At 38.2% G+C, this 10,893-nt stretch overlaps 1 protein-coding gene across 40 annotated transcripts in view; it reads right to left on the reverse strand.

The window, feature by feature from the left end:
- The window catches only part of ptprda (protein tyrosine phosphatase receptor type Da), a 108,559-nt gene extending 101,636 nt beyond the window's left edge, over nucleotides 1-6,923 (reverse strand). For 28 of the 40 annotated variants that reach the window (XM_073859132.1, XM_073859136.1, XM_073859148.1 and 25 more), the window contains exon 1: nucleotides 6,634-6,923. The gene's annotated coding sequence lies outside the window, so the exon portion shown is untranslated. The remainder of the gene's footprint in view (nucleotides 1-6,633) is intronic. The other 12 variants (XM_073859147.1, XM_073859152.1, XM_073859146.1 and 9 more) reach the window with 1 other exon arrangement.
- Between the last annotated feature and the right edge of the window lie 3,970 nt (nucleotides 6,924-10,893).

Raw genomic sequence — 10,893 nt, forward strand, 5'->3', positions numbered from 1 at the left:
TTTATAAATTAAATAGAAGGAAGAGATGATTTGAAAGGTGAGACTTTGTTTAATATGTTTAATCTCAAAAGTTACCAAAAAGTGCCCTGGTGTCTCCTGTATGTCAGCGCATTGTCAGTGTCTGCTCCGCTCTGTATTTTTTGCACTTAATAAACCACAAACCTTCTGTGTAGAACAATTTAACAGATTATTAACATGCATTCTTTGGCACCTTTAAACAAAAATGTGCCAAAAAATCTACTTTCTTGTACAAAATCTACCATACTAAAAGAACTGACAGAAATACACATGGATAACAACAACACAAACTGCAACAGATCTACTAAAACTGTACTATTATTATGATCAACACAAAACATTTCAGCATTGTAACAAATTGCTGTTTGCTATATAATAGAAGCCACATATGAAAACAAGTCATGGCTTTTGTCATTGTGTAGTTTGTAATTGCAGAACTGGCCATCATTTTACAAAAGATGCAAAGATGATTTTTAATTAATCTTCATTATAACTTGTATTACAAGTTAACAATAATGTGCTGTATCTGGCTCGAGCGTGACTGAGAAGAACCGTGAGACAATTACACAAAAATGACTGAAGTAGCAAAAACAGGTAAAGAACGACACTACCCGCAATCCTAAAGTGAGATCCAATCAGGATCATAAGAGCAGCGCTCATCACAACACCTCCTGCAGGGGGAATCCCACTATTATAAATCATCACGTAATCTTCACATCTCTTCTAATAAAAATATATCAAATGATTTTTAATGAGCATCATCTTTTCTTTCTGCCGTTTTGTTTAGATGCCAGGACATGGTGAGTGCCATACGCAAATGCCCACCCTTGATGCTGTATTACTGCAAAAGAGAAACAAACCATGCAGCGACATGAAATGATGATCTCGGCAGTATCAGACTTGTGTTTTAATAGCAGTGAAAATGATATGACGTCTCAATGACAATGATGAAAACTGACTAACGTGAAATCTAGCAATGTTTCCATTTACACAAGAGGATTTAAAAAAACTCAGTCATGTCTCATCTCACCTCTCAGATATTGCTTTTCTTAGCTTCTGATTTTTAGCTTTAGATTTTGTTTGCATTATATATCATCTCTGATTTATTACAAAAATCCTCTCCCAGGATCTGCTAACATTTTAAAAGTATACACTACTGTTGTGAAGATTCATTTTAATTCATTGGAAACATATACAAAGCAAATCAAAGTGAAATAATTTAAAGTCTCTTTCATTAAGAAAATAACAATCTAATCTAGAAACACTGAAATGTGTGTGTCGTGATGAATTGACACCCTCTGGAATGCTGGACATTTCTGGAATATTCCTGCAGGCCATTCCATCTGTTTGCGGAATGACTCCACAGGGACGCGTTCCGGTCACGGATTACAGGCCAGATATTACATTCTCTCATTCCTGTCTGAATCACTGCGTTACCGCCACTCAACACGCTGGAAATAAAACAACTTCTCCTAAACGAAGAAACATTGAGTTCATCTGACACATTTACACACACGCTCATTTAATCTGGAGAAATATTACAGAAAAATGCTTTATGCAAGTCAAACTAATATCTGATAGTTCTTTTTATTACCTTACAAATCTATACTTGTGAACATTTTTAGGCAAAACAAAGGGCACTGATGTATTTTAAGATATGACTAGTTGTTTTTAGTTTGGACAGCTCTTACATTTATTTTAGTCTAGGACTAGTCTAATATGTGGGAAACGTGTTTAGCAGAACAAAGAAATGAATACAGGCTTGAAACAGCTTGAGATTAAGTAAATGATTTTTTTTATTTTAATCAATAGTTCATGATGAAGTTAATGGATTACATGAACATCCTGAAGTTTTAAAGTGTGATTCCTGATGATAAACTGCACTACCCATGATCCTGTGGGATTACCGCACTACACATAATCCAGCCAATCAGAGATAAGCAGCAAAAACAAGTCAATCTTCATATACACTCCAACTACTAAAGGAAATAAAGACTGACATGTTGTGGAGTTGTCTAGTATAACTTCTATCATAAATATATTCTGTTTCTTTCCTTGAAATCCATCATGTTTTATTTGATTATGTCGTTTGCACTATTTCAAAGAATCATTTATTCCCTCAGTAAAGACTTTGAATACACTTTCCTTCATCTTTATCTTTTTTTTTCAGATGCTTTATCTCTTTTAATCATAAGTCTGTAGTCTGGTAATTTATTTCTGAGCTGACTGTTAGGCTTCATGTCTGTAAATCTCTATAGGAAATATTTCTGCTAGTGTCAAACATTTCACTTCATAACACTAATAAATCTATAATATAATCATTATAATGGAAATAATGCACATGAAGTGTTTATAAATTAATCAGTTATGATTGTTTGTCTAAAAGACCTTCTGGAATGAGTAATTCATTAAATAAGATTAGCACTGAAGAATTATTAATGCAGCGTTAAAACATATTTCAGTAAAGCTGGAGAAGAGAAACTAAAAGACTGAAGAGTGGAATAAATATAAGCGCTCGTATTATCTGCTTCCAGCAGAGTGTTCCAGAAATAAAGCCTGCATTCCCATCATGCATTGCAAATGAGTCTCCCACAACTTTATATATATATATATACATAATGAGAATATTTAGCTCTATTGTTTTTCTATGAATAATTATCAAAGTGTTAGTTAAATAGGGTGACTACTCTGATTTAATTTGATAAAGATCAAATGACTAATTTAATATTCTTATCTTTATCTACTCTTATGTTGTTCTGTCTGTAATTTTTTTATATTATTACTATTATTACTATTATTATTATTATTATTATTATTATTATTATTATTATTATGGTGCTCAGGTTTATATGTGTATGCTTTTGTGTGGTTTGATGTGTTGTCTGGATTAGAGTTCCTGTATCCTCAATAATCCATCAAATACATACACAGCCAGAGAGATTACAAGAAAATTGTGTGTATGTGTGTGTGTGCTAAAATCTTACAGAAACACACACACACACACATAGATAAGTGCAGGTGTGTGTCAGTGTGATTTGTGTGTTTTAAGTGAAGTCTCTTGAGTCAGATGTATGTGTGTATGTGTATGTGTGCTGTTCATGCGTGTATAAGTGTGGTCATATGTGCCTGTTAATGGATCTCATTCTTCATTTCACACTGAGAACCCTGATTCCCATGAGAAACATTAATCATTGTGTGTGTGTGTGTGTGTGTGTGTGTGTGTGTGTGTGTGTGTGTGTGTGTGTTGTATCAGAGGGTCACAGTGTTGAATTGAACTGCTCTAGGATTCACATCAGCTTTGACTCTCACAGTTCTGGAGAACCAAATCACTGTTTCTAATGTGAACGACTATTACTAAAAGACAGAAAGGACCGCCAAAATTTAGACAACATAATAATAATAATAATAATAAAACAATGCTAGCAGAAATTGTTTTGGCTAATTCTGTCCAGCTCTAGTAATAAGACAAATATAACAGTAAGAGTCGTATGATTTAGAAGATCAAATCTTTAAATATATTTTAATCATCTTGTCTTCATGTGTTTTTATTTCTTTATTCATTGCTGTCATTTCTTCATTCCTAACAGTGCCTACAATAACAGCTGCATTCATCTGTCTGAAGTCACTTTTCACTTGTGTGGTTCAACACGGCTCGGCACCACACGACTCGCATCGCTTTACTTTTACAGTGCCGCTTCACAGTGGGTGGGATTAAAGACTTATCGTTACAGTGGCTCCGCCTCTACTGCATGACATCATCGTAAATGCAAACGCAATACAGAGAAATGCTCAACACTGGAGCGACGGAGTATGTTGATGGAATGGTGTTCTTGATTCTCGCATGTGGATGTTTTCACCGCTAAAAGAGGACTCGTACAACAAAGCACAGATGATGACATCACTTGGTTTACTCGACAGAGTAAACTAATCCACGAGGGGAAGCTAATCTGGCATTTAGCAATGATGATGGTAGTAACGATTTTCTCTGACCAACACGTAATGTTTTAGTATCAGTACGACTCTCTTGGAACCTCAACCGAGGTGGTCCTAAAAACCTATCAGGTACTAGAGGGCTGTAGACAGTGGAAACCCCACCCCAAAAGTGAGACGTACCGCGCCATACCAGGCCGTATCCATCAAACGGAAAAGCACCATCATTTTAAATACATATAGATTTCATCCTATCCTGAAAAATATCAAATAAAAACAATTTGAACCAAGAAGGAAGTGATAATTTTCCCCACTGGATCTTATGACACTATCAGATCAGATCAGTAACATGGAAACACTGCGGCGGATGAAGAGCTGACCGACCGCTTCATGTGTTACGACACCGCCTCGGAAAGAAACTGCATTCAGCAGCGAGGGTTCAGATCGGAGACGGAGCGTCTTTACGTCTTCATTGAGCTCGACAAAATCACTTTATATCGACTCTCTTACCAATAAACCGGATTTATAGGAGCCATAACCTTCTCCAGTCACTCTTCTTTCTTTCTCCTGATGTCTTTATCTGAAGTTTCTCCTTTACCATCACACAAATCTGACTTCTTTCAGGGTTTAAATGCGAGACTTGAGCTGATCTGAGGTCAGCGGTGGTTCAGATAAGCAGACTGTTCCTGCCACGATTATTTCCAGAACCTTTGGCACCCCGTTTCTTTCAAGATTTGTTTTTCAAATAAGTTGGCGCCCTGTAATTGCAGCCTTTTTTATAGATTTCTCTCTGTCTTTGTCTCGGGTCTCTCATGTGGAATTTTCCCTCTAAACCTTGACATTCCTGAGGATTCAGTCATAGACTTCTGAAAATATTTCTCTTTTTCCCCCCTGTACTTCCGCCCCTCTTCTATTTTCCCTTCATGTTGGGAATCGAGCGCTCGACAACTGTATCGACACGGCTGAGGAATATTTCCTTCGTCTAAGCCAGATTCGGTATTCCCGCAGAGGTCATGGAAAGTCTGTGGGAAATAATATAACATGAACGAAAGACCGGCATCCTGAACAAACACGCAAAGAATCCGACAAATCTGACCTCTGGAAGAAATTAGTCTTCGAGTTGAGATTTACCTTCAGAAATCCTCAAGCAAATGCTTTCTCATTTCAATACCACAGAGGCAGACGGCCCCTCAACTCACACACAGCAGCCGTTTAACCGCATATGTGTGTGTGTGTGTCTGTGTGTGTGTGTGTGTGTGTGTGTGTCTGTGTGTGAGTGGCAGGGGTATGACTGGATCGCATTTCACCCAAATATGCGGTGCTCGGGCGTCACATCCACGCCGAAACCCTCAGCCCGACGTTCACAACACGTCTGCGACCGTGAGCACAAACTCTGCTACAAACAGCAAATTATTTTGTCTTCAGTCGCAAACGTTTTTCGTCCGGTTGTTGCAGCAAAATTGGAAATCGAAGGCGTTTCCACGGCGTTAATTGTGGGATGTCGGACTGCAGTGGCAAGCACTGATTGCTTGGGCATGTGTGTATGAAGCACACACACACACACACATTAGCAACACAAAGATATCTGGAACCAATGGAGTGTAAGTGCTGATCGACTGCAACACACGCGCACACACACACGCACACACTTCAGGCTCATTTTCATCACCTCACTGACTTTATCTGTGTTTTTATCGTACACTATTAACCCTTTCCTAGACATCGAGCAGCACTGACTGGCTCCTGATGAGATTCATGCTGAATTCAGTGGCTCATGCGGGGACATCAGGGGCCCCTAGCGGCTGCACACGAGCACCAACCCATCACAAAACACACGCAGACACCCAAAACATGTCAGATCAAATTAGATCTATACATTTAAAGTCTGCCTTGTGTTCATTTTCCATTTCCTTTTTTTTTACGTACAATACCCATGATATTATTTGAGAATAACCTAAAATCTAAAACAAATCTTTTAGACATTCATAAGCCTGAATTAAAATACACCATAAAGAAAGGCTTTTATAAAACCAAATAAAGATCTGAATATCTTGACAAAACAAACGCAGAATTCACACACAACTTACTGCTTGAATGATGCTTTAGTTCACGTGAAGAATATAAAATAAAATAAAAAACTATCAAGATCAGCGACACAAAAGGGACGGAGTTCAATCTACAACAAACGCTTTTCAATAATATGACATGAAAAATATGATGTTTGTGTAATCCAGTAGCAAGACGAGGTTTTATCAACTCACACAAACTCTTATATACTCACAAATCACTCCATATTATCAACCAAAATGATCAGACCCATCAGTCATATATGTGACATCAGACTCCTCCAACTATATATCACACACAATCCTGAATTGCCATATATTTTCATACACACACGGTTGTAAACCCTCATAAATTCATATGTGCTCATATTTACTACCCAATTATAATCTCTCAATGTAAAGCACAAAAAAACCCTCTGAACCATCATTTAAATATACCTATATATTTAAATGCCTATATGTTTGAATGCTGGTACACACACACAATCTCACACACACACGACTCAGTCTTCTATACTCCTGACCTGTCCTCACACACTTTCACCTAAATTCATATAGTACTGTCTATATATAGTTGTGCTGTCCCACACTTGTTCTGATGTGATGATAAAAGTCTTACCTGCTCATCATCATCATCATCTTCTTCATCATCATCATTATTATTTTACGAGCAGTGAGTTGATAAGAGACTTTAGTAACATCCAGTGATAATCCAAAAGGGGCTCTCGCGTTTCTCCCCCGCGTCTCGGTCTCGTCGCGCGGCTTCTCAAACACACATGATCTCCTCACGAGCTGTGAACGCGTGCGACGCGCGGCGGGTCTGTGCGGATCATCGCGGAGCGCACGGGAGCAAAGCGGAGAGCGCGTGGCGTCCGGGAGGCGCGTGCGGCCGGGACTGCGCGCTCGGGCTCGAGCAGCACCGAAGAGGGACGGAGAGAGCAGTGACGTCACCCGCCCGCACCGAGTCCCAGCGCTTTAAAGACACACGAGCCTCGGTAACACTTTAAGGAAGTTCTTTTATCAAAGTAAATAGACTTAAATTAATACAAAACTAATTTAACTTTATAAAGAACAGATTTAGTCGTTCTTGTTGTGGGTTCACGTGCAGAGGCAAGTGATCTTTCTAAAGCACAGCTGACAAACTACTTCATAAAGTATTATAGAAGTTAATATTGAAGTGTTTAAAAGTGAAATGATTCGTGTTGTAAGTGACAGAAAAGTAAATGTGACATCACTCGCTGGAGCGCGGTGTTGCTATGGTAACCTATGGACGCTATGGTGTTATTACGCGCTCTGACTGATCTGTAATCAGGCCTTCACAGTAATGTAGTAAGGTAATTATTAGGTACAAAATGAAAAAATAAAAGCTGCCCATTCTTTACCATTGTTTTTTCAGTCATGTGACCTACTGTAGCCTACCAGGGGGTTTGGAGGTCAAGAAAGAATTTTCAAGCCATAACTATACATTAAAGATTTGTATTATCTTGCTTTATGTTAAGGATATTATGCTTAAATATTTAAATACATTTATATGTGCCATGTGACTTTGAGAGTTGTGTAGGCAGAATAGTTATGAAGTAGAAGCAGACAGTCTTTTGACCGTGGAAATTACTATTTATCATTTTGGAACTTGACAAAAGTCTTTTTTTTCATCATTTGTATTTTGACAACAAGAAAAGTCTTTTTTTTGCAACACCCTTGTGTAAATGGTGAATAACAGAAAATAGTTTGGATTGCCATTACACCACATATATGTTTTAAATCACCTCTCAGCAGAAGAAAAATAAGATATAAACTACGAGTGATCCCTACACAGCACCTGATTCTATATTTTATAGTCACTAAAACTGCCAGATTCCTGTCAGACCTCCACTCTGGTGATGTTTACATCTATGTCATGGATAATTTCAGCAGTAACAACATACACAAATGACTTTAGTGGACCAAATGTAACTTCCGGTAAACTTCCACAAAGAATCAATAACAAGTCTCTCTAGAGTAGATTATTTCTGATAACAACCAGTAAATTATCTTAGTTCACATCATAGCTAAAGCGTATCAATCTTTACACTGAGCTAATCTTAGGGGGCGCGTGCACACCAAAGCTTTTATGCCCGCGGCCGGCGTATGTTTTCAATTGTTCCAATGAAAGCTCAGCGTTTTTTTCGAGGTCAGCACTGAGCGCCGAAAGTTGAAAAAGATTCAACTTTGGGTGAAAGCTCTGCTCGTTAATGTCAGTTCTCACACAGCCGTCCAATCACAGTGGAGGAGGGGCGGGACAAGTATCACAGCTACCAACCTGTACATCATACAATGTGATAAACAAAGCAGAATTATCACAGCTACTAAAGCACTCAGCTGAAGAAAGCTGGCGCTCAGCTAAAAAACAGCTGACATTCGGCGTCCTCCAGGAGTTTTCAGCCGCTTTTAAAAGCTTTGGTGTGCACGCCCCCTTACTGTGTAAAATTAATGTAAATAATGTTAACTACAAATCCTTCAATTCTTTCTTGGCTGCCAAATCCACACAGCAGTGATCCATACTCGCTGTCTTTAGGAAACTAAAACATGTTTTTCCACAAGGTATTTGTACCAGAGGTCAGTTTAGTAGCCTGACCGATAAACAAGCACAGACCGGAAGTTAACTTTGAGCCAGACGCGTAACCGCGGCAACATCCATGCGTCCGATGAAACGTCTATACTGCCACCAGGATTATATTAATATTATATCGTATTGTATTATATTATAATACATTAAATCCTATTAAAGGTGGGGTGCATGATCTCTGAAAGCCAATGTTGACATTTGAAATCACCTAAAACGCCCCTATCCCAATAGAATCTGGACCTTCTGTTGATAGACCCGCCCCACACATACACAACCCAGACAACGATGTCGGTTAGTAGAAACGCCCCTTACTGCTGATTGGCTACAAGTGTGTTTGGTACCCGGCCCGACTCCCTTTTCCCAAGTGTTTCTCAAAAATCATGCACCCCACCATTAATGAAAAGTAATAAAGTTCAGTCTTAGCACAACTTTAATACTCTTAAATGATCTAATATACATGCAAGCAAACACATGAAAACTCTTTAGTTAACTTTAGCAGTTAGTGGAACTAATCAATGTACTTGGTTGCAGAGATTTATGTTTAAAATACACTGATTAATATATCCAGTGTTTACGTGAGGTTACCTTTGATGAAGTGGTCACTGTAAATATGACTGTCAATGTTTCCCCTCACTGGGGACAGAAGCACATACATTTATGACACACATACATTCCTCTTTTCTGGGTTTTTGTCTCTGATGGCATTCTTTAGAAGCACATCACAAGATTGTCTCCTCATTATTTTATTGCACAACAACTATTCAAGTATTTAGGCTAAACTACAGAGTTTACTCACTTTTCAACCCGCGGACAACAGCATGCAGCGCTCTCTTGCCCACCAGAGGGGCGTTGACCTAAATGCCTGACCACACATGAAACTATCAATAAATACCACGTTCCAGTTTGAAACATCCCAATCTCCAGTCAGTAACACTTTACATCATTTGCATGTTTACCATGATGTCACGATGATATGCTAAGACAATTTTGTGTTCTTGTGCCAATTATAGCAAAACAGTTGTTCATGGTTCACATAAGATTGTGAAGAGCTGGCCAACATCTTGTCTATAAGGTCAAATAAAGCGTCTCTCTGACGTTGTTGTTGATCGATCTGCCCTGAGTTCAGAGGTCGGATATCCGACTTCGTTTACCGTTCCAAACATTTACTTCCACATTTGAGGAGGGGAATATCCAATATCCGCAGCAATAGCATGCAGCAGGGATGATATATTTTGTAGACCAACCCGGAAGTTAGGGGACAATGGTTCCAAAAAGCCCATTCATTTTTTCTTTTGTATTATATAAAAAATATGCCCTGTGTTTGCAAAAGTTTGTGACCCTTACGTGTTTTGTCCAACAAATAACTCTTCTAAGATGAACACAACTTTTATCAATTTTAAAGACTAAATGCGTTTACTAAAAGTAAAAATCTAACCTTATGCTACAAGCGAACTACACCACAGTCTCTCAACATCAACGTCATCACCATCAAGTCTTTTTCAAACTTTATTAAACACATTTAAAAACATGTTTCATGATAAGGATTTACTCTGTAGATGAATGTTTGTTGGGAATTGTGCCCATGTTTTTTTTTAGATTTAAAGTCCATAGTCCCACTGTTTAAAAGACATGTAAAAGCTTTAAAAAGTCATGAGTGGGGGTGTTACTGGTGTGTTTTATGTCGTGAATAAAACCGAGGGGCAACTTTTCGATCTCTCTGATAAAGCCAATACAGAAGTGAATAAAAGAGCAGTTCATCGACTGGCCGCTAGAGGCTCCAAAAGAGAGTCAATTCCCATAGACCTCCATGTTAAAATGCCATCTTTAGAGCAGAAAATAATATGTTTACAGCCTGATACAAAAAGTGTTTTTGGTCTATAGACCATTTCATCGGACGCATTACACGAATGGTCGGAACTTCCAGTTTCTGTTTGTTTAATGGTCTGACTAGTTGCTGAAAGTGAACTCTTAAACAAATAGCTCGTCGAAAATAACAAATGTTTTGGTTTCCTAGGTAATCTGCGTATTGTTTGTTTTGCTTGTTATATAAATAAACTACTTTAAACGGATTTTGTTGTTATTTATTCTTAGCAGAGTTTACCGGAAGTTACGCGTTTTCCTGAAAAGCCGCTTGTTTATGTTGTTACTGCTGAAACCATCTGTATGACAACTGTGAAGGGGTGTTTTTTGTAACTCATTTGTTTAAATGATATAAAACCTTAAAGTTTTGCATAATTAAGGGCGTGGCCACTTGAATGACAGTTGAACAGCCAC

The sequence above is a fragment of the Misgurnus anguillicaudatus genome, chromosome 21 (genome assembly GCF_027580225.2).
Source record: "Misgurnus anguillicaudatus chromosome 21, ASM2758022v2, whole genome shotgun sequence".
In the NCBI taxonomy this organism is placed as follows: domain Eukaryota; kingdom Metazoa; phylum Chordata; class Actinopteri; order Cypriniformes; family Cobitidae; genus Misgurnus; species Misgurnus anguillicaudatus.